This window comes from Ochotona curzoniae, unplaced genomic scaffold (assembly GCF_017591425.1).
Source record: "Ochotona curzoniae isolate NIBS_2020 unplaced genomic scaffold, NIBS_Ocur_1.0 scaffold_3835, whole genome shotgun sequence".
Taxonomy (NCBI): Eukaryota; Metazoa; Chordata; class Mammalia; order Lagomorpha; family Ochotonidae; genus Ochotona; species Ochotona curzoniae.
Genome location: NW_024467114.1, coordinates 18,242,336 through 18,267,445, shown reverse-complemented (window position 1 = coordinate 18,267,445; position 25,110 = coordinate 18,242,336). Strand labels below are relative to the sequence as shown.

The window sequence follows — 25,110 nt, the reverse complement described above, 5'->3', positions numbered from 1 at the left end:
AGTGTTCTTTGGTTTAGACCATAATAATGCCATAAATGCTTCCACCATGTAAGATGCCAGTGGTTTGTACGTAGGAAGCAGTTCCTAGTTGTCTGTGATTCCTCAGCTTGCTGAAGCCCTGGATTTCATCAGTTTGCATTTCTCAACATTGGTAACTCAGAACCTTTTGGTGTTTCTGGTAGCAGTTATGAGCAATTGTTAGACAACACATAAAGAACTTGACTACAACATTATGATGTTCTTACTTGAAGACCTGAATTACAGCCTCACAGGTTCTTCAGTTTAGCCATCTGCAAAGAAAGGTTAGACTTACATTGAACTCGATCAAAAGATGTTACTTATTTGTGTGTCAAGTGGCTGGGATATCTCAAAACCAAGACATTGTGTGGAATAATGAACAATTGCATTGCTTACTTGCAGATATTTTAATATGTATTTGAGCTCCTCTTTGATAAGGAAAAAGAGTATTGTGTATCAGGACTTGATTTCAGGGGTGTAAATCAGAATGGATCTCATTTTGCTCAAGAAGGGTACTTATTTTGAGATTCTGGAGGTTTTAATTTCTCTTTAAAAGTTATGAAACCACTGATGGCTAGATTGATTAGCAGAATACCATCAGAGGAAGAATTATGATAAAGGAAATGGTCTGGATGTGAATGGATGCCTATTAGAAAAGAACTTTTGTTTGGACTAAGTAAAAAAGAAATTATCATTAAGATAAATGTTAATTTTTTTCCAAAATGAGAGTTTATCTGGGCAAATTATCAAGTAACTGAACATATTTTTAATTGGTCAAATATCAGGGCTCCGAGTAACTTGTTAACTTCTTAGAGTCCAGAGAGTAAGAAAGTTTGTAAGTAATCCTCAACCTGAACTTTTCATGGACTGTGTTCTATCCCACCCATTGTTGTCACTTCTTAACTTTCATTTTAATGTTTAAAACAAAGTCTCGCTCTTACACCATTAAATTGTGCCAAGAAGCCTGCCATTCATAAATCATGCATGCCTAGGATACGCTAATGCACAAACTTTGCTTGTTTCAAATTTGAGGATGCCTGGAAAGTCAGGAACTCAAGATTAAGCAAATAAAGCAGGAATACACAAGGTGAAAGCTGAAGTAACAAAGTGTAGGGAGAGGCTTTTTAATGTAGGTAGATGATGAAATCTTAATGAAGAAATAGGCATTATCAAAGCACAGCCTTCCATTTGGAACATTTGTGCTTATGGGAATATTGAATATTATAAATAAACATAAGCTCACCAAGCTCCTCAGTCATGCATCAATCCTGCTTGGTTTAGGTGCACACCAAAGTCAGAGTCAAAACAACTGCGTATGTTATATTTTTATTATAACTTGTTTTTTTTTAAAGTCATAGATCTGTTTTTCTGGAAGCTCACAATGAATGATCAAGGTGAACTTCTCCCATTGTTGTTGTTCTTGTTGTTGAGTGTCAAATTTAAGGCTAGCTTATACTTTGGAATCTGGTTCTTTTGGGATTTTGTTTCAGAAAGTGAATTCCAAGTTTTGTGGCCTAGTTGACTGAGGGCAATAAAAGTGATAGCTTTCTATCTCTTGGGGATTCTGACATAATTTCTCTATCAGAGTCTTCTTCAGAAATGTTTGGAGATAATATTCAACCTTCTTTCTACTACACAAGCACAGGTATTTCCACTTTGGTCTGTGTCTTTGAGATGTCAATGCCAAGATTATTAAAATACAACACATTCCAGATGTAAATGAACTCTTTCCAGGAAAAGCTTCCTAATTCATCCTAGCATGAAGCCACACCCTCAACAACTTCTCTAAAGATATTTTAAAAGTGAATCCTGATGGTCACCTCACTGTCAGGAAACAGGAAAATCCCACTGTCTCATTTCCTGGGGCTTTCCTATTCCTTTCCTATCTTCCTCCCTGTTAATTCCTCTAATAATTACATTCTTCACCACCCTGACCTCACTAAATTGTAAAGTAAGGAAACTGAACATTCTTCTTTTTGGAGACTGGCAACATCCTCAAGGAAATTTTAGAGTTAAAAATGAGGAAATTCCCAAATATGCTAGATAGGGAGTTAGTTTGCACTGTGAGATGTTGAAAGGATATAATGATGGGAATTTGGAAGTGTCAAATCCTGAAGCAGATAGTCAATCACTACCAGCTAAAGGACAATGCCATCAGTCCCCTTGTGGTCTGTGTACCACAGCCAACGCAAGGTGGATCTCACTGGCTGTTGGCAACCTACTACACCCTACATCATCATTAGTCACTATCTATGGATTGCTTGGCTTTCCAAGCTATGTCACAGACTATGATGGGATCTTATGATGGCTGGTAGACGACTGTGAGGCTACAAAATTATCTGTAGGTACTAGCTGTTCTCCATTCTCATTTCCTCTCAAGGATGGCAGTTTTTTAAATGGGCTAGTGATATCTCAAGAGGAACCACCACATACATTTACAGTCCAGGGTCAGGCTGCTCCCCTATTCTGCAGTCCATCCCTGTATCCTAGTCCAAGGCTTTTCAGAGTCCTGAAATGACTAGAAAAAATACTCTTCTACAATTGACACTCCATCTCCTCAGTGACTTTACGTTATAAATGTGGTCGGTCAGCGCAAAGGGGGAAGGATTTAGGTGTCACATACACCCAGTCCAATGTATGGCCTGACTGGTCAGTTGAAGGGAGAAGGATTTCAGTTTTATACCTCATCCAATGGAAGGCCTGTTCCCAGGATACCTGTAGTGCTGCAGAGTTTCTTATTTCCTTGGAGTGACACCTTAAAATTTGATTAATGAAAACAGCTTGGTCAAATGAAACTGTCTCTGTTATCCAGTCTTCTGACGCTGCCCACTAGCCTGTCAGTTCTTGTAGCTTTAAAGCTACAAATCCTCTAGGAACAAAAAATTGCTATGATCCTTAATCATTCAGAATTCAGAGTTTTTGAATATTTCATTTTTACAAAAAAAAACTAACAGTTTGCATATGCTCTCTCAAGTCACAGGGAGGAATTCTCAGGGTTTTGGAGGATGAACACATGTGTATTAATGTTTTTGCTTTAGGATCACTGGCAGGCTGGGGTTTGATATTCAACTGCTCCATGTTAAGGTTCATGACTGTCTAATCTTCTATAATGTGGGTGATAAGGGAATCCAGAATTATGTGAAATCTGGACCAACATGCTTAGGCAGTCTGCCAGACCTTCCTCAGCAGCTGAAGGGGTGATGAGGATAGAAGATTGTATATCAGCCTGACCACAGGGAACTGTATGAGTCAGCGGTGCCTTCCTAGGGCATGGACTGAGAATGAGACAAACCTTGAGCTCAGAGGATGCCAGTACTGGTGGGGTTGAGGTTCTGACTGCTTTGAGGCAAGTAGCTAGAATTTCTGAATAGGTTTCAAGTCCAGATACATTCTATCCATAACTTTCAACTAATACGTAGTCAATACCTTAATCTCTACATGGAATAGGTTAAGTTTCATGCTGTCTTCTGTGTTGCCTCTGCCCTTCCAATTATGTTACACCATCTCCTACTACTGACCCAACCATTCCTTTGTCCTTTGCTCACAGGGCTGTGGTTCCAGGTGTCCACAAATGAGACCCCCACCTGGACAATCTAAAAATGAGCACAATTGCTCTGTCACATACTTCATATATACCTTTAAAAGTCAGCGTCTTCCATTTTGGTTACTGTTGTGGAGCACAGACATTTGTTCTAAAGAAATGTGTAATATGCAGTGGTCCCAGGGTAGTGACAACTAAGAATGTGGCAAAATGAAGCCCGACTTATTGAAGTCATCTAAGTGCATGAAATCTTTCGCCTTTTCTGAAACAAGCAGAAAAAGTAAATGCACACAGCCTAGATGTGTGCGACAACAAGCAGCAAAGGGGTTAATGAGGCAGCAAAGATGGGTGTACTTTAAGGAACAGATAAGTCAGGTTAGTGACTTGTTCTCACATAAGCCAGAATGACCCACTAATCAGTGTAGGCAACAGAAATGGAGAATATAATCGTGTTCCACCAGAGATTTATATCAAAGTGAGAACATTCCAGTTAAGTCAAGCATAACATTTAAATTAATGACCAAAAATACATTAGAGAATGCCGCTTAACCTGAACATGGAAAAGCAATTAGGTTCAAGACAAGTTAAAAAAAAAAAAGGAGATGGCTTTCTTGCTCTTACCTCTGGCAGAAAACCTGTCCTTTTTTCTTTTACTCCCCAAATTAAAGACTGCGTATGATAAAATATGTGTAGATGGTTTGGGGCATAGCAATTTCATGTGCAAGTTATATTACTTTTCCTTTTCACATGTGGTATAATTTTTTCTAGAATGTCATTTATATATAAGAGAAAGCATAGACCTTGGGAACTGGACTCAATGAGCATGGATAATTATATACCCCCAAGCAGCCCAATCTATGGCCCTTAGTGCTAAAATATTCTCTTATACCCCAAAGGTTCCTTCCTATCCCTTGGCTGCTAGTCTCTGTCTAACCAAGATTTCTGAAAGTATTAATTAGTTTTACTATTCTAGAATGTTGTGTAAGTGAGTTCATGTGCCTCTATGTCTGCCATTTCTCACTGGACCTGAAGGTTTTGGAGTTCATCCGTAACGTATTTATCAATAGTTCCTTTCCTTCAGTTACCAAAGAAAGTTCCATCTCTGTTTATATCACAGCCTTCCAATGTCCCCAAAGGTAGACTCCTAGAGGTGCTCTGCATTGTGCTGTGAGAATTTCCTCAGTGGGGCCTGGCTGAGGCAATTTCTTTGATCATTGTTCTTGCCCTTCGCTATATCCCTGAGAGACTTCTTTTCCCCTATCCATTATCTTCCTTGGCCTAACCGATAAAGTTGAGGGACAAGCTTTGCTTTGGGGGAGTTTCTTTGTTCATGTCTGGCTTATAGAAGCTTGGTGGCTTCAAGTTTCCAACAGTTACAGATGTGTGGCTTCTTGAGAAAACAATACTTCAATCTTCTGGTTTTCAATAGAATTGTTTGTGATGTACACCTTGAGTTCTGCTTTGTTTTCTCACCGTTCCCTCCACTTTTTCAAGTCATTCAGCTTTAGTGTGAAGGCACGCTGAGCCCCTTGGTGTTTTGGGAGGATGCTGCCACTCCAAGGCTGATGAGCACACTCTCCTCTCTACCTGACCCCAGGAACGGGCAGTTTCCCACTTGCTGCAAAATCTCCATGCTCAGAATCCCTGCCCTACTCCCCTGCTTTTTAATCTCCTTTTTTTCTTAAAACTTATTACTTTTTATAAAAGCTTTAAAATGAGTCTTTCTCTTTTCTTTTTTTATAAGAATTTTGAGTAATGCCTGCCGAAGCCATCTCAGGCAGTGCCACCAACATGATGCTGTTAGAAGAGCGTCTCTGTGTATAACACAAATATGTACTATTGACATCAAACTGTGCACTAAGGGAGGAAGCTCTGTAGCAGGAATCTTTATTTGGTTCGGTGATGTTACCCAAGAATCAAAACAGTGTCTGGTTTGCTCCTAATGTGTGTGAGGGAAGGTGGAAGGATGCATGGATGGAAGGAAGGAAGAATAGGAGTTAGCCAAGTATAGAAAAATAAAGAGAATGATCAATGTAGAAAAGACATGAGATGAAGGAAACTTATCAGTTGGGGGACAGTGTATTCCCTTGTTATGTATGAGAGTGGTATATTACAGATAGACATACTTTAAAATAACATAACTATCCTGTGATATTTTTGTGGATTTGAAGCAGCTTGCAATATGAGAAGCAAGAACTTCTTATCATTGAAAGATAAGCAAAAGTAATGTTTGGGAGCATAAAACAAGTCAAAACGGTATCAAGTTAGACAGTTTTAATTATCAAATAAGAGTCTACACCTGTTTGACAAGAAACAAATTTGCATTTTGCTGTCATGAAGTTTATTCATTTACCCAGCCAATGTTCATTGATATCTCATAGAATACTAAGGTGCAGTCTAAATTTGAAATACGGAAATAAACAAGTGACAATGCATTGGCATTCATCCACTGGTGGGGACTAGGACAAGTGGAGATGTTGAAGGGTGAGGGAAGAGAATATGGAGGTGTTGAATGGTGAGAAAAGGGAACATGATAAATTTTCTGTAAGGTAATCCATCATGGCTTGTACACTGCCCAGAAATCCAAAGGAGGCAAGAGACTAACCTGTGCAATGGCTGGGGGAAGAATGTCTCAAGGGAAACCCTAAATGCTGAAATCAGCTAATCATGCAGGTTCTCAATGCGTAAACCCTGAACAAGGTAATGGACACGATGTCTGTATTGTTTAGCTTTCGCTGGATTGTGCTACTATAGCAAACAATTGCAAACTCTGTGTCCTTCAACAACAAAGACATATTTGCTTACTCTGTGTTACATGTTAGCTGCATCTCTACTGAGTTCTGATCTAGCATGAAGGAGCAGCCCTTGTTGGCTTCTGGCTGTCTGTAAGACTTTCTTATTGCAAGGGAACAGGGAATGGCAGAATCATGAAGGCTCCCAAATATGGAGCTCAGGAGCCTTATACATCATTTTCACTGAATTCTATTGGTGAGGTGAGTCACCTGACCATGATTGCTGCCAGTGCCTTAGGGAGAAAGAGGAATAATTGTGAAGAGAAGGCAGAAAAAGTTCATGAAGCAGAAAAGTCCAATCCAATGCATCATTACTAATATTATGATGCTTAGGTCTATTTTGACTTAATCACCACCATTTTTTTAAAGATTTTTTTTCTATTGGAAAGTCAGATGTAGAAAGATCTTCTCTCTGCTGGTTCACCCCCCAAGTGGCCAGAACAGCTGGAGGTGAGCCAATTCGGTGCCAGGAGCTTCTGGGTCTTCCACATAGGTGCAGGGTCCCAAGGCTTTGACCATCCTTCACTGCTTTTCCAGGCCACAAGCAGGGAGCTGGATGGGAAGTCAAACAGTCAGAATATTAACCAGTGCTCGTATGAGATCCTGGCACATGCAAGGTGAGGACTTTAGCCACTAGGGCACACTGGGCCCAGCCTATTCATATTTTTTAAGAAGTATGTTATAGTAGAAAATGTATTCTTACATTAAAATTAATGCAATCCCACATCAATTCTATGCCTTCACTATGGGAAATAATTAATATTAATCAGTTTACCTTCAAATGCTCTTTGGATAGATGGAAGATTCTATTGTTGCTGAGGTATGGGTGAGTGAGGATAGAAATAGATTCCGAATACTCTGGCAACATTCTTGAAGAAAACAACTAGATGGCCACAGAATCAATTTGTAATTTATGTGTGTTCAGAAATAAACACATTCAGAAAGTCGCATCCCTAGAGTTCTGATGAACAGGAGGGCAGAGACCTAATACCATGCACGTGAAAGTCAAAGCAATTCCCATGGGAATGGGAAGACAAGACTGATTTTTGGTATGCACTGATACATGGCTTGTTGTCAGCAAGTCCAGTATGAAAAATACCTAGTGTATACAGTCATATTTCCAGGGCGATTCTAAAGGGCTCACATGTCACAACACACAATAATACCAAATCCACCATAAAGAAGTTAGGAAAAGTAGTGGTAATATGTCTTACTTTGGCAGTTTTCAAACCTCTGTATCTGAGGCTTCAGACTTTATTTAAAATACCTGAAGAGCCCTTTCTGAAGTACATTATCCTCGAAGCAGGTGTCACTGAGGCACTGGAGCAGGGATTAAACTGGAAGCACATGAATGAGGGGGATGACTAGTATACTGCGTATTTAAGAGATACTGTCAACAGAATAAAGCATTGTCAACGGATAATGGTTTCCAGCTGCCACATAAATGTCAAAGCAAAGCCAAGGCATTTATTTTCAAAGCAAAAGGCAGGAAAGTAATGTGATCCCAAGTTTGCACATAATAAGGCTATAAATCCATCAGTGCTTTGGATTGCATCTAGTAATGTGTCTACACCATGATGTGCAAAGTGGATTAGATTCCAAGCTAGACATCAGAGTTGGCAAAACAATAGTTTCTTTCCAAGATGGTAACCACTAGAATAACACCAATGTCTGCACAAAAAAATGGAAAGTATATGTTTGAGAGGGGTCTTAATCCCACCCTGTCACCAAGGATGGAAAATGAACTGGGATTATTTGTTCATCTTTCCTCTAGATCTAGAATAGATTTTCTGTGAGGAAGCTGTTGATGTAGGGAGTAGAAAAGAAATGGAAAATGGTCCCACATTCCTATCTTACACACTGTGCATATCCAGAAAATGGAAACCTAATGTTTTCAGGAAGATCAGATCTTACATGTGTAATTCTTGCAGGAAAGATTTCCAGCAAGAGGTCACAGCTATTATTTTCAGTTCCCTCCAGAGAGAAGTTGAACTAACCTTCATGTCCTCCTAGCAACTGTTCCCAAAGATCGGTTGCTGCATTTCACAAGTACTTAACCTCCGCTGTGCCAGGCACTGTGGTATCTTTGCAGTCCAGTTAGAAGGCTGTGGCTGTAACACAGGGAAAAACAAATGGTTCTGATGACAGTGAGGAAAGCTAAGGACTCATTTAGGTTGGTTTGGGAAGACTTGCTGATGGTTTAAATGTGAAGGGCTAAGAGCAAAGAAAGGGCAGGCCATCCATTCAGTTGACTTGATTTCTATCCAGTGGATTATATAGAGATACATCATTCATGCACCATTCATCAGTTGGAAAGGCTTGCTTAGGAACAAAAATGGGATTTGTGTTAAGAGTTGCTACTATCAAAAAGAAAAAAAAAAGAAGAAGAAGAAGAAAAGAAAACCATCAACACATGTGGCTGAAACCAGGAAGGAAAGAGATTTTTTGAAGAACAAGGGGTGAGGGAAAGAACCACAAAATTAAAGCTTTGGGTGAGAAAGAGGCAGGCAGATCAGAGGCTTGGGAAAACTTGCAAACTTTCTCATCATTTTGCACCTGGTTAGGACAAAATGCCTCTAATTCTGTTTGAATTCTTTTCCATGGGCACACTCAGTCTACCACTCAAATTGCAGTTGTTTACTCCTTATAAAGCTAGAGCGCAACAAGGGAAATATGTGAGTTTGCTTTTTAATCTTCTAAGGACATGCCACATTTCCATGTATAAAGAAGCTATTTTAAGAACTGTATATAAAAACATCTATAGTGTTTGCTCTTTTGCTGAAAAGCAAATCAATTGGTTTAAATCTGTTATTTGATAAAAGGTAGTTGTAGGTTTTAAATCTAGAAACAGTCGAGTCCTTTTTCTCCTCCTCTTTCCTTTTTTTTTTTTTTTAACAACCTTTGGGTCATGGATTTTATAGTCTAATAGGGCAATGGAAACCATGGCGTTATGTTTGGCATTTATGCTTGTAGAGGAAGTTATCTGTGTTTTTAAGTAATATTGTAAAATATAGTTTTGTGCTTTTCTGAAATGGTATTTTATAAGCAAAATTCATTACAAATATGCTCCCCGTGTTGGTAACATTTCCCCTGGGTTCAGTATCATTGTTTCCAAAATTATGTTAATCAACTGTGCTCATCAAGGATGTAGCCAAAATTAGAAGAAAAGAAAGACAGTTCTTTATTTGTCACTGGGTTATGATTAGCACAAATATACAGGTCTATTAGCACATTTTTATGCATCTCAGTTCCCTCATGTGCTGTTTTATTAGAAATTCTTAGCAAAACGTATAAATACATATATATATTCAACATTTGACATAAGATAATTTGAGTTTGCTGTGTTTGGAAAATAACTCACATGGGAGAAAGTTACATTAAATAAATAATAGAGATAAAATTTATACTTCCATATATCTCAAAGCTAATGCTGCTAACTTACAATGAAATGGTAACATGAAGACACAATGCTATAATTTGATTGATTTGTTTTGACAGCAGCCAAATAATTGAGAGTGAAAGGTGTCAGCACAGATGAAATATTGTATAAGCCACATTCAGAAGGCAGCCCCAGCAGCAACAGCAACTCGAGTTTTATTTCTTTTGATTTCATATTGTTACGCACTTCTAGTTTATTAGGAAATCGTGAAAGGTGCACACCTTCCCCCAACAAGGATGCTTTTACCGAGAGGATGGAAATACAAGTTTGTCAAATAGTGGAATAATGGATAGAGACAAATGTGTCCACAATGGCACTACCTGAATTGTATCAGTTTTTTTCTTTCTTTTGTGAGTTGCTGCTTTCATGCATGCAGTTTCCCCCCCATTTTGAAGTGATTGGGTCAGAGGAACCATGAGATTGCACTTTCCAGCCCCTTTGACGAGATCACACTCTCCACTTTGACAAGAATGAGACAATGGAGAGATGCACTCGGATAAACACTGGATGCAGACAAGGCGTTTATCTGACTGAAAACCCAACTGCCTTGTAAGGATAAGAGTTGAAGGATTCTGCTTAAGAAAGAGAGGCCGCAAGGAGAGGAGGAAAGGAGGACAAAGCCCCTGTGCTCAGGCTACGTAGATGGTGGTTAATAGAGTGGGCCATGAACCACACCAGCCAAGTTTAGTCTCAGCCGAAGTGCTTGCTGGCTACAGGACCTAGACAAGGCAATGTCTGAGCTTGGCTATTTTTCAAAATTGTATTTTAATTTTATTTGAAAAGCACAGAGACAGGCAGACACAGATCTCTGATGTAGCGTTCAATCCCCGGATGTTCCCAACAGCCAGGGTTTGGCTGGGTTCAAGCGCTGAGCACAGACCTCCATCCCAATCTCTCAGGTGGGTGATGGGGTCTCAGATAACTGAGCCATATTCTGCCTTCCAGCATGCACATCAGCAGAGAGCTGAGTGGGAAACACAGCAACTGGAACTCTAAACAGGATATGGGCATATCAGGGAGGTGGTGTGTCAAACACATTGCCTCAGCTGGTTTTCTTAAGATTTGTTTATTTTTATTGGAAAGGCAGATATTGTTTATCTTAAAAATGACACTAAAATAAGCTAAAATATTCCATTCTCCATAGTCATTCTATATTACTTCTCTCCTAAAAAATACTTTCCATCTTATATTAATGTCTATAATTTTGCCACCCAGAGATGAGCTATGGAATATTACTTTGGTTTAGTATTTTATTTATTAGCACATTTTGGATATGTTTCCATACTTAGCATTTTCTTCATGTCATTTTGCTTTTGAGATTTGTCCATATTGGCACCTGTAGATAATGATGCATTTCGATGCATTTCACTCGCTTTGTGTTTTTTAATCTTGCTTTTCCCAGCCGTTTTTCTCCTTTCATTCATCCAGGTGGATTTATTAAGATCTATTTCTTCCCATACTGTGAATTAGAAGTTGAGCACCTATTTTTATTCTTTTGCTCATTAATCTTTTATTTTAAACGTGTATTTGCCTTCAAAAGTCTAATCACTGCTTCCATTTTTCTTTCCAAATAGTAACAACAATTTAGCAATGATCTCCTCCCATGTTCCTCGTGAATATTGTCCAGCATCTGTAATGTGGTTGCCTTTGCAAGCTCACCTAGCTTTACTCTGCCTGTGAAGTTCTGGCCTCATCACCACCATGCCAGGAATCGCAGGCCCTGCGTCCAGAGCTTTCTGAGTCTTGCATGAAGGTCTCGGAGTGTTTTCCTCCGGTGTTTCATTTCAAAGACCATATTTTTCATTTTCAGAATTTTTGCTGGACTCCCCTCCAGGCTGTCTTTTAGTATAAATACTTATACAGTTAATTAATTATTGCTGCTCATCTCTTCTTAATGGTGAATTAATTCCTTGTGTGTGTGGTGGTTGTTTTTTTTTTCTTTTTTTGTAATTTTTTATTTGGAACTCCCATTAAGTGGAACTTGCTTTTCTATGAAATCTTTTAACCTTTCAGGCCGTGTAACTGGCTAATAGGAAGCTTTGCATCTGCTCCCACCAGATCCCCAGAAGCTTTCACTATGTCGGCCTGGAGATGCCCACACTGCACACAGTATAAATGTAGAACCTACACTGTGAACTAGTTGGACCTCAATTACAAATTCTCACACACACCCTTCCTTTTTAAGAATGTTTGATGAACAGCTCTGTTATCCCGAGGTGAGGAAATGGGTTGGTCTGATACCTGTTCACCAGGAAGCCAGCTCTCAAAGTCCAAGAGCTTAGTTCACACAGCACACACTGTGCTCAAATCCCTAGTCCTATGTCTATGTCAGTATCTTGACAGCTCTGAGCAGGCCAGGCCAGTATTCACATCTGCTGGTGGGCCAGGGGAATCAGTCACTGGGCTGTTTTTGATATACGATGCCTGGGGATTTCCATGTTTATAATTTTTGATAGATTTTTAAATATTTCTACCTAATGGGAAAGATGTCTGTATTGGATCAGCTTATTAGTTGGGGTTCTCTAGAGAGAGAAAACTGAAGACATGTAGAAGAGAGAGATGGTCAGAAGAAAGACCCTAGAAAGAGAATTGGCTCCTGAGCATATGGAGGCTGAGAAGTCCCGTGATACTGTCTGCAAGCTGCAGGACCAGGAACACCAGGTGCATGGCTCAAAGCCAAGGACCTCATAGCCAGGAATACCATTGGTGTCATTCCCGATTCAATACCAAAAGCTTAAGGGGCCATGGGGTTATGGTACAAGTCTAAAGACCAGTGAACCCAGAATTGTGAAATCACAGGGCAGAAGCAGAAGGGTGTCTTGGTTTCAGAAGACAGGAAAATAAGTTTTTTCTCTGCCTTTTGTCCTGTCTGAGCCTTCAGCCATTTGGATGGTGTCCAATCATATGAAAAGCCAGTCTCTTCAAGATGCAACCTCACACACATATCTAGATATAACGCTTTATGTGCTATTTGGATATTCTTAATTCATTCATATTGGATCCAGTCATACTGGATCTTAAAATAATATTCCAAGTAAAATTGTAGCTTTTTCTCCCTTTAGTGACACTCTCAGGTCCATTTCTCTTTTTCACTTTCTCCTTTTTAAATCATGGTAAGATATATGTAATAAAAATTTTAAACCACTTATAAGTGTTCATTTCTTCTTGTGCAGCCATTGCCAGCATCCATCTCTGAAACTTTCTCACCTTCCCCAACCGAAATACTACACCCTTGAAAAAGTGTTACCGCCCACCCTCCCACCTTGGATCTGTGGCAACTGGCATGGTACTCACTCTCTCTCCACAAATTTAACCATCCTAGGTGAAATACGGTGTGTGTCCTTCGGGCATTGGCTTAGTTCATCCAATATAATATTTTCAAGGTACAGACACACAACAGGTTGTCAGAACTGTTAAGGCCAAATAACATTCTAGTGTATGTGGATATCACATTTTAGTCATTTATCTGTTATTGGACTCTTGAGTTGCATCTACTTTGGATGGCTGTGAACAACACGGTTGCAAACAAAATGTGCCTGCTTTCATTTCTGCCAGGCATGTCCTCAGAAGTAAAATACTAGATTCTATGATAATGTTGTCTAATTTCTTGAGGAGTTGCCACACTGTTATCCTAGGCTGATACATCATACTATTACTCCTGTCCACAGGAGTAATAAAACAGCTTCTCCACATCCTTAACAATCCTTTAGCTATATTTTGATTTTTTTTTTAGGTTTTTGTGTTTGTTAATTAATAATAGCCATAGTAATGGGTGTGAAGTGATATCTCCTTGTGTGGTTGAAGAAAATTTATGATGAAACAATTACCTATTGACTTGCCCTGATATTTCTTAATTGCTTTTAGAAATGGTGCCAAAATTTAAAATAACCCAATAAGACTGCACAGGAGGAATCACTCTTCACTGCTTCACGTCCTCTAATAGCACATATCATTATTGTACTTATATAATTGCTGTTGTATTTATATAAAAGTACTATATGTTCCAATATGAGGAAATTTTACTGCAAAAGAAATGCTTATGATATAAATCCTTTAATCTGTTTCACTTTCATTACAAATAAAGATTTCACTACATAAAAAAAATACCTTAATTAAGAAGTTAATTTTTCTGAAAAATTTATGTGTATATATATATTTATGTATGTATATATATTTATGTATATATATATATTTATGTTCAATATATATATATTGAACATCAGAGCTACCGAAAGAGAAAGATTCGCCATCTGCTAATGGCTTCAACAGCCATTGCTTTGCCAGGCAGAAGCCCAGATCCATAGAACTCTTCTAGTCTCTCACATGGGTAAAAGGGATCCAACACTTGGGCCATTTTCTGCTGCTGTGCAGTACTCGGCTTGGTGGATTGCTGACTACTGAAAACTGCCAGAAAACCTAAGCAATAGTTGTCTGTCTCTCTGCCCATCTGTCTCTCTCTTAAGCATTTATTTCCAACCTTGAAATGTTATCTACCTTTGAGGGTTATCTAAATTATTTCCTGAATTAAAAGCACTTCTTTTATGCTATAGTAGTAATTTCTTTCCTGCATGGAATATCAACAATGTTTTCAACATGTTCCTACATCAGTCAGTCTAGGGAAGGTGATCCTGTGGACAATCTGAGTTGAACATTTACTTTTCTGGTAAACTCCAGGTTCTATTTCTTGCTTTACTGTATCCTAATATATGTCATAAGAGATTTCAACATATAATAACATTGGTAACTTGGTCATGTGCTTCAGATTTTCTGTCTAGTCTTACATAAGATTTTTTTTTTTGGTGCATTTCCCTTTAAAGCTTGCATAGATAGTGGGTGCTACTGTTGAATTTGAGTGTGATCTGCAGCTCATGCAGGTAAACATCACGGGCAAGTTTTTGACATTTTCTAAATTTATACAGTCCAAGTTCTGCTGCATGTCTTGGTTGAGAAGAGAATACCAGCAGGATAATGTAGCCAGGTAATCTGAAAAAGAGTTGGCTTGGAAAAGCTCTTTTAATTCACAAAGTCATCGATGCCTACAAAATATTGCACACATTTTCAGGAGATTAATGAGTAGGTCATAAAATAGCATTAATTTTTGGCCACAATCCAGTAAGAAAGGTGTTTCCTAGACAGTACTTTGTCTTCTGACAAGGATTGAATCTGAGAATATTTACAGTTCCAAACACTAATGTCATTATATTTCTTCATTTAAAATATAAATAGGGGTGGGTGTTCAGCACAGTGGCTGGGATGCTGCTTGAAACACCTGCATCCAAGTCTGAGTTTGAATCCTGGCTATTTTTCTTCCCATCCAACCTCATGTTAGTGTGTATCCTAGGAAGCAACAGGTGATGGCTGAAGTGCTGGGGTCCCCACCACCCCTTTGGGGTCTTGAATTAAGTTCCAGGCTCTTACGCTTGCCTTGTGAATGTCCCAGAAGGAACATGGCCGTGTGATGTCCTGACTTGAATCATCTGTCAGCTCTATTAAAAATGAAACTTCAAAGCACTTCTTCCTTTAAATATTGCAATATGGCATCATATTCATATAGGAATACTATAAATTTTTTGAAACAACAAAACTTTAAGCCACTCTGAATTTCATTGACTCTTAGCATTAGTCACAAATAGGACATAGTTGCAAATAAATTCAGAAGAACATTAAATTAATGGATTTTTATATAAAGAGGTAAAGCACAAAATGAGATCTGTTTCTAATGATTTCTCAGTCCATAATTGCCTAACCCTCTCCTAACGTCAAGTTATTTGAATTAGGATGTTTTACATTTATAGTTACAAGAGCATGAGAAATCCTTTCTGGTCTGAGCAACTCCAGGAGAACTTGGGCTCATGAATGAAAACATGGACTCTATTCTCGTGTTTCCATCAAGACCAAATGTCACATCCAAGGCATTCGCAGAATTAACACATGTACAAGAGTGCTTCAAAAGTTCATGGGAAATAGAATTAATAGAATGAGCTTATTTGATGCAAAAGCAATTTTGAAATCTGTAGATACTTTGTTTCTCAACACATGTTCAGTGTAGTATCAAAATCTTTACATTCAGTAAAATTTTGCACTAAAACTGATACTTCTATTTGCATGAACTTTTTGATGCTGCCTTCTACAAGAGCCTTTCTCTAAAATTCTCTTTACTTTTGTTTAAGAAAAAGCTGCATTTATAATATGCATTCATACTATATATGTACAGCCATATGTAATATTTGTGTGTGTTCTTTAACAAATGTGCTCTACTTAGTGCCGTTATAAAATATTATACTTGCTCAGGTCATCATTTTGACCACATATGAATTTGTGCCCTAGAAATACATGTGTACTTCAGAGAGAAAACAGGATGGCTTGGATATCATGACAGATTTTAATGCAGAATTAATTCCTTTAAAATGGGTTTTTTTAAAAAAAAACATTTTTCTAATGTACATTAAAGATGTTGGAGAGTTCACTGAAGCATATGCTCTGGGCTTTCAGGAGCAATCTGTAGTCAGGCATTTTAAATGAAAATTGATTTGTGATTTACATGGTCAGTGGAAAGAAAATTAACTTATGGAAGGTTGTAATGAAATATTAGACAAGTAAAAAAGTAGATGGTGATCTAGTGGAACTAAAAGTCCCATCTGGAAGAATTCTGTGACATTTTTACATTTATCTGTGTTCTGCATGAGTTGTAATGTTAGTGGTAATTTTATGGGACTGAACTGAAATGAAAAGGGTGTTAGCACAGATTGCCTACAATATAGGATTGTGTTCAGTGGAGAAGCCTGTATCCTTTTCTCCATTTTCCTATAATATGACTCATTGCACTTTTTTCAGCTACTGTTGTTGAATGCATTCAGCCTTTTACTTGAGGTTATTAAAGAATATCAAATGCTCACACATACAATCCAACTGCACATTTCAGAGCGACACCGTGGCTTCTCCTTACTCCTGCATTGTTTAGGTAATATCCAAGAAAGAACCTTCAGATGTAAGTAGAAGGAGCAGATGTGATGAATGCAAAGGTTTTACTTTAAATCTTTTTTCGGTTTGTTTTGGTCTTTAAAGTATAATTAACATCTTTCCAACACCTATAGCATGTTGGCAGATGTAAATTTGTGTCTTTCTATATAAATCACTCAGAAATTTTCCATTTTTCTCCTTTTTAATTCTAACTTTGTAACAGCAATCACAATTACTCATATGCTCACAAAAGTAAATTCCGAGGTAAATAATCTAAGTCTTTTCCTTTGCTGTTTGCTAAAAAGGAACATCTGTCATATTCCCGTAGTAATGAGAATGAATAGGAGGCCTAATTCCATATGGTTTTCTTTTTCCCTTAACATTTACTGAAGTTGACAGGTGGTCATGACTTTCTGATGGCTATAATTTCTGAATTACTAAACCTTAGATATTATACGTAATGTAAATACTTTGACCCTGTGCCAAAAGCAGAAAACATGAAATAATTTGCCTTAGAATTTTAAAATCCATGTTCTCTTTTTTTTCTCCTTTCATCTCTTCCTCCGTGAAACACAGTTAAGTACAATTTCTAAAAATTCTAAAGAATTGGCTAAATTTATCCTTATGCTGTACTTAAATAAGACTTCTCACATTAAGTGTGACAAATGCTACTTGTATGGCTCTGTGTGTGTGTGTGTGTGTGTGTGTGTGTGTGTGTGTGTGTGTGCTTGGATATCCTCTCTTACTTTTTTTCATGATTTGTTCTTACAAATATTACTGTTCCAGTAACTTAAAGTTGCATCCTACTAATTTAAACCAGCATGATGTGTTCCCACCTGTGTGATGCTGCTTCTCCAGTGAGGCTGCGCATTAACCTCTGCTGGAAGCTTTGGAAAGTGTATCCAAGGGCTGGCACCTAGGCTTAACAGGCTACTTCTCCACATACAAGTGCCTGCAGCCCAGTTGGTTGCCCATTCATGTACTGGCCACTCCACTTCCTGTGCAGCTATTGTTTATGGGCTTCGGAAGCAGCGGAGGATAGCCCAAGTGTTTGCGACCCTGCACGCATGTGGGATACCTGAGGGAGGTTCCTGGCTTTAGATTGGCTCAACTCTGGCTGTTGTGGCCATTTAGAAAGTGAACCAGCAAATGGAAGATTTCTCTCTGTCTCTTCTTCTCTCTGCAAAATCTGCCTTTCAGGTAAAAATAAATAACTCTTAAACAACAACAAAAAGGGTGTGTAAAAAAAGTGTATCCAGTTCCTAGGTCTCATCACATAGTTCCAATTGAATGGGTTTAGCAAATCTTCAGACAGTAGTGCCTTTTTAAGAAATCCTTAGTTGAGGTTCACACGCAGTTAGAGTTCAGACTGTGGCTCTGTAAGACCAAGCCACAAGGAAAGTGTTTGAGAAGGTGCCTTTTCTCAGATGTGAGAGAGCTGGACAGGTAGTCTCATGTCTGCTTTCTCTGTGTGCAGTGTTTATGTTTCAAAGATAATTATTTGATTGGTAGTATTTGGGATGATGTTTGTTTCTTAACATTCATTTTGTATTTATTTGAGCAGCAGAGTGACAGGAAGAGGGAAGCGAAAAACATTTCTATTTTTGGTTCACTCCTCAAATACAACAGCTAAGACTGGGTCAGATCCAGTGCAGGAGCCGGGAGTTCCATCCTGGTCTCACACAGGGTGGCAGCAGCCCAAGTACTGGCCTATCATCCACTGGCTTCCCAGACACATGAGCAGCAAGCTCAGTCAGAACAAAGCAGCTGAAACTCCGAGCAGCCCTTCAGCATAGGATACTGGCATTGAGAACAGAATCCTAGCCCACTGCATCACAATGTCAACCTTGGGCTTTGTTTTTGACCTACATATACAAGAATACTTCAAGAGGTTTGTTAAAAATGTAATTAAGAGATATGTTTCTTTCAGTGCAAAAAAAAAAAACCACTTAGAAATCTATTCATACAATGGTTTATAAAGCTTATAAAAATATTTATGATGTTGAAACTGCAGGGATTCCACAATTTTTGCCCTAAAATAAACATTTTCTCATTTCATTTTCCACAAACTTTCTGAAGCATCCTCACATACACTCAGATGACAGCATAATGCCTTGTGTTTTCAAGTCACATACTCACCGTATACTTTAACTTCATTGTTTTCTGTTGATGAATTCCATTATTATCTTCGTCCCAATTTAAAATGTTTTAAATCATGCCTCTGTGAGCTGGCTGAGAGCGTGAGGCCCTGGACGGGCAGGGACTGGCTGATTACTGCCATTTTAGCTGGGCTTTTCCTTACTCTGTTCAAGTAGAAAGCAAACAGTCTTCCCACCAAAATGTCCTCTAACGTCAGAATCCAAGGCTGTCAGGGTGGGTGCTGACGTAGCATTTACACAACCGTTTGACATCCATCCCTCCTGTCATTTCTGCTGCGCCTTCAGTTCATAACATTTCTAGGGAAAAGGTCATGGATCTGTCACCAGCAGTGCTTGTGGCACTCGGAGAATAAAATGGGGTGGTTAATGATAGCTGGGGCAGCCCGCGTAATCACTGGATGCCACTGAGGTCAATACCCCGTATTGGCTTTCCGTCCGGTCCATCTGAAACAATATACTGGAGTAAATATAATCAGTAAGTGGCCACAAATGAATCTCTTCGAGACATCAGCATTACAGAAACAAGAGATTCAAGAGGAGATGCTAAGTGGGATCTTTAGGGTTGTAATTGCAGCCCAGGGAATAATTATCTTAATTAATCACTGCTAAGCCTGGGACCCTTGCTCCCAGACTCATGGATAAGTTCATGGTGACTATTCTGGAAATGTCTTTTCGTCTCTGCAAGAAAGTGTCTGTAGGGGTAAACAGACCCAGGGGACCAGGCTCTGGCTCTGAAAGCGGTCTGACCCCATCTTTCCCTGACCACAAGTACATCTGTGGTGATCAGATAGCCATCTCCGTAGACCACAAAGTGGTGAGCTGTGGTTGTGGGGTAGGACAGAGCGATGCATTTCAGCACGGAGTTCCTAGATAGTAAAGAAAGCTCTCAATGTAGGCTGCTTCCCGTGGATTAATAGCTCTGGTTAGAAGATGGAGCCCTCTTGACATTTTTCTGTGAATATATCAAGAGCCTGAGACACAGAAAATAACAGGCACAGCTTTTATCCGCATCCTCCAGCCCCCGACTTCAGCAGGCTGTCTTGAAGAGCTGCTTGTGTATCTTCAGGGTCAGCCACAGGCAAAACTGGGGACAAGCTTCTGCCCAAGCCTTCTCTTTTGCCTTCTGCAGTGTCACTGATCTCACGACATCTTGCCCAGCACCCACTGTCCGGGTCACTCTGCTCTCTCATCTTACCCTCCAAACTTCTCCAGCAAAGTGCCAGTGCACCTGCTCATATCAAGTTAGCCATCTCCCACTGATGCTTGCAAAAAACATTCTTAGAAAATCAAAGATTTGACCCAGGCAACAATAAGCTAGATTAGGGAATTCTTTTGGTAGGAAGAAAAGCTCTCTGCCTTGTGAGGTCTTGTATCCTTCTGAGGCTGACATCACTAAAATGATATTAGTTTCTGAGGTTTTGATGATGTCACTGATTTCAGTCATCAAATTACACACCATGTAAGCTGATGGATGAAAAACCACGGCTGATCAAAAATGCTTACCTAGCTGTGGCTCACTGTCCCTTCCATACTACAAAACTTGGGATAAAGTTGCCATGCTATTGACGGTGAAGATTTAAAATAATGCCTGAAAGCTAAGAGAAACCTTTAAGGCAGAGCAGTTGGATTACAACATTCTAGTATGCTTGAGACATAATAAATGATCAATGAAATTTGATGAATTGGTTTGCTGGAAAGTCTCACACCTCTTAGTATTTCTCTTTACCAAGCAAGGGAAGAATTCACAAATAAATCCAGAAAGGGGGGAAACATAAGGGGCAAAGTGTCAGAGTTGATTGACATAGTTTCTGCCGTTCTTAAATAAAGGACAATGACAACCGGTATTGGCAGTATACTCAATGCAGTTTTTGTATATAGATGATGACTATTGTTACAATTTTAAGAAAATAACAATCCCCGTTGAAAATAGGCTTGAGAGTTAGCAGAGTAAGAGATGTTAGCAAACAATCAGCAAAATGATTCCTATCTGGTGGTGATTCTTTCTCCCACATTCAGAGGATATTGCCAATGTCTGGCAACATTTTGATAATGTCACGGTTGGAGGTAGTTGTGCCAACGAAGATATAAGGTAGGGATCGGGAATCTGCTAAACACCCCTTGAAGAACAGAACAGTTACACAATAAAATTTGACCATCCCTGGGGTAAATTGTGTTGAATCTGGGAAAATTTACAGAATTAATGTTAGAGCAGCAAGATAATGGCAAAAAAAAATCTGATTAAATCGTTAATTTCAAAGTGAAATTGTTTTGGCTAGAAATTGTGATGAGAAAAAGGTCTCAACATTGCTAACTTGGTTGAAGAAGAATTTCAGTATTGTTTATAGTTTAATGGGATTATCCCCATAATACATTTCAGAGAATGAGTTAAATTCCAGGAAAACAGCATGGTAATAGGTAACATTTTTTTTTTTACTATCTATTGTATCCCAGGCTTTTTACTTTCTTCTTTTTTCATATTTAATCACTACAATTCTGTTAAGTATGCGTATTTCTACACTTTGTTGTAGAAAATTGAGTAGTGGTGACAAAGAATTTTGTAATCATCAAACATCCTACTTTTCCTCCTAGACAAAGTGTATTTTTCATCCTTTTTTTTTTTTTGTGGCTTAATGGGGCTCTGTGACTGATTTCAGCCAATGGATTACAGGTTCAGTAGAATATACTCTTCCAAGACTGACTCATCTAAAGATTGCTCCCCAGAATTCATGTGAACATTCTGTCTTCTCTCAGATGTAGAGGATCCTGGGTACCTCGGGTTCTGGATAGTTGAGAGACTGTGGAGCACATCTCACTAGACATTAAAGAGGAAAATGTACTGTGTTAAGCTGCTGACAGGTTGGTAGCTGTTTCTTATAGTAGCTGGTTTATCCTGATTAATGAAAGCTGCATTTTTTAAAGATTTATTTTTATTAATTCTTTTATTGGAAAGGCGAATATACAGAGAGGAGAGACAGAGAGGAAGATCTTCCGTCCGATGATTCACTCCCCAAGTGAGCGCAACGGTCGATGCTATGCCAATCCGAAGCCAGGAGCCTCTTCCGGGTCTCCCACGCGGGTGCAGGGTCCCAAAGCCTTGGGCCGTCCTCAACTGCTTTCCCAGGCTACAGGCAGGGAGCTGGATGGGAAGCGGGGCTGCCGGGATAGAACCGGCGCCCATATGGGATCCCGGGCATGCAAGGCGAGGACCTTAACCACTGCGCCACCGCGCCGGGCCCTTTTTCTTATTAGAAAGGCAAATATACAGAGAGAAGGAGATACAGAGAGAAAGGTCTTCCATCCACTGGTTCACTCCTCAAGTGGATGCAACAGTCAGAGCTGAGGAGATCAGAAGCAGGAGCCAGGAGCTTCTTCTGGGTCTCCCCCACAGGTGCAGGGTCCCAAGGCTCTGGGCTATCCTCTGCTGCTTTCCCAGGCCACAAGTAGGGAGCTGGATGGGAAGTGGAGCAGCTGGGATATGAACCAGCACTGATAAGATACCAGCAGATACAAGGCAAGGATTTAGCCGCTAGACTATCGTACTGGGTCCACAAGCTAGATTTTCTATCTGTGTTTCCTAATACCAAAGCTCCTGTTCATGATTGCTGTGCTACATTACAAATAAATAATTAACCTTTCCAAAGTGAGTGCAAGTTATTTTCAAGAACCAGATAGAGCAAGATGTCTGTAATTTTTCTGTTTCCTCTGGATAGAAAAAACTGTGTGTCTCTTTGCATACAGACTAAAGGTGGACTCCCAGTGAAAAAATTGAATACGTCCTAACAGCAAGATGATAGACTCTCTGACAGTGTGCATGCCGACACTGTTGAGAAACACTTCAACAGCATGATGGACCTGTGACTGTTCGTGAAGACATCCATTGTAAAACTAGAGGAGAAATAAATGGGGAGGGGCGGAGAGGGATGTTCGGGAAGGGCACAGGCAACCCCAAAAAGCATATGGAACTGTATCATTAAGCAAAATATGTTCAGGTGTAAAAAAAAAAATCAAAGTACATAATTATTGAGTTTTTCTCATTACAAATTCAAACATTGATATAAATGTGTCCTGTAGTATATAAATATTCAACAGCTTTAGAAGCAGACTAAAAATTGGTCTTTTTAAAGATTTATTTATTTTGAAAGTCAGGCTTAGAGAAGAAGAGACAGTGGGAGATAAGGATTCGTTGTCCATTGTTTCACTCTGCAGATGGCCACAGCAACCAGCCCTGGGTCATGCCGAAGCTGGAAGCTCCATCTAGGCCCCCCACACAGCTGGCAGTGGCCCAAACATTGGGGCATCGTCTATTCTGTTTAGTGGTGGCTCTGCCCTCCGAGTCACAGTACCAGCCCCTAAATATGTGTGATTTTGATTATTATTTGACTAGACTTATTCTTTTAAAAAAAAAAAGATTTTTATTGCAGAGACAGATATATAGAGAGAGGAGGATCTTCCATCCAATGATTCATTCCACAAGTGACCACAATGGCTGTGCCGATCTGAAGCCAGGAGCCAGGAGCTCTTCTCCCAGGTCTCTCACACAGATGCAGGGTTCCAAACTTTGGGCCGTCCTCGACTGCTTTCCCAGGCCACAAGCAGGGAGCTGGATGGGAAGCAGAGCTGCCGGGATTAGAGCTGGCACTCATATGAGATCTTGGTGCTTTCAAGGTGAGGACTTCAGCTGCTAGGCTGCTGCATCAGGCCCTAGACACTATTGTTGATATAGTCTTCTGATATTTACTGGAGGCTTGTTATTCTTCCAAGCATAAAGCCAAGTAAATATTGAGAAGTCCTCAAAAGTTTTATGGACAATTGTTTCCTACAAAAATAACATTTTAAATTATATTTGTCATTAAATGTTTGCAATCTATCTATGAGTATAGATTATAGAGATTTCAAAAAGGAAGAATGTCAAAAAAGATAAACCAAGTGAGGCTTCCCTGTTTCTAATCCTAATCAAGACAAAACAAACACTGTTGATGGATGGTCAAGGTCATCAGATAGAAGGTCAAGCATTGAATTTCCCAGCTGGATAACAAAGAGAAGTGCCTTTAAGAAGACTGTGACTCATAGACTGAAAATTCTTTAGTGGAAAACATCCAATCTTATAACAATGTGGATAGCTCTGTTCAGCACATGGCAGTCAGATACTTGCTGAATGAATCTGTAGACGGCTCTGTTATTACAATTATAAGATCTAACCAAAATGAAGACATACTGAAATTGTAAGTTTTCTTTAACTTCTTGCCAGCAGTGATGGCCCTGGACCCCATATCTTGAGCCGAAATGAGTATTATTGCAGTCATGATCGCTTGCAGTTGCCAGGACATGCTAAGATCAGAAGTAGCTATGACCCGTATCATTTGCTTGAAATAACGCACATGCTAAAGGCAAGAAATCTTCTGCTGTGGGATCAATTTTCATGGCATTAAGCTAAGGACTTGGCCATGAAATGAAGTTTTGTGCTCTCTCAAGGACAGGCACAAAATTTCTAGTTTCTGAGTGTAGTATTTCCATTTTTTCTTAAGCTATTGGATTTTTAAGTTTTCCAGAAATTACATTTTAGTTTAATGTAAATGACAACATAGCTTATTTATATATGCAGGATGTCTTCCTACAAATATATACAACTTATTCATTCTTTTATACATCAGGTGCTTATTTAACTATCCTATGCTGTAGTCAGAGATAACAGTTCTCCGGCACCTTGACCCACATTCTTAATATTATAATTTAAAGTGGTTGACATACAAGTCATAGTTTAATGGAAAATTTATATCTGAAAAGATATAATTTGCTAAATAAGTGCATAGAATATAAGTATCAACTGGGGACTAAAGAAATGGTCATATTGGGATTAATACAATGGCTCAGTTGGCTAATCCTACACCTGCAAGTACTAGCATCACAATATGAGTGATGAATCATGTCCTGGGTGATCCACTTTCCATCCAGCTCTCTGCTTGTGATCTTGGAAAGCAGCAGAAGATGACCCAAAGCCTTGGGCCCTGGTACCCCTGTGGGAGACCCAGGAGAAGATCCTGACACTGGGGTTTGGATTGGTTTGGGGGCACGAGATAACAGATGGAGGATTTTTCTCTCTGTCTCTCCTCTCTGAAAGTCTGCCTTTCCAAAAAATAATAACAATTTTAAAAAAAAATCTTATCTCCTTTGTAAAAAAAAAATTGATTTCTACTCAGTGCT

At 39.2% G+C, this 25,110-nt stretch overlaps 1 protein-coding gene across 1 annotated transcript in view; it reads left to right on the top strand.

Annotated features, from left to right (window-relative positions):
* Positions 1–25,110, top strand: part of POU6F2 (POU class 6 homeobox 2) — a 400,555-nt gene that overhangs the window by 181,169 nt on the left and 194,276 nt on the right. The gene's annotated exons all lie outside the window — the stretch shown is intronic.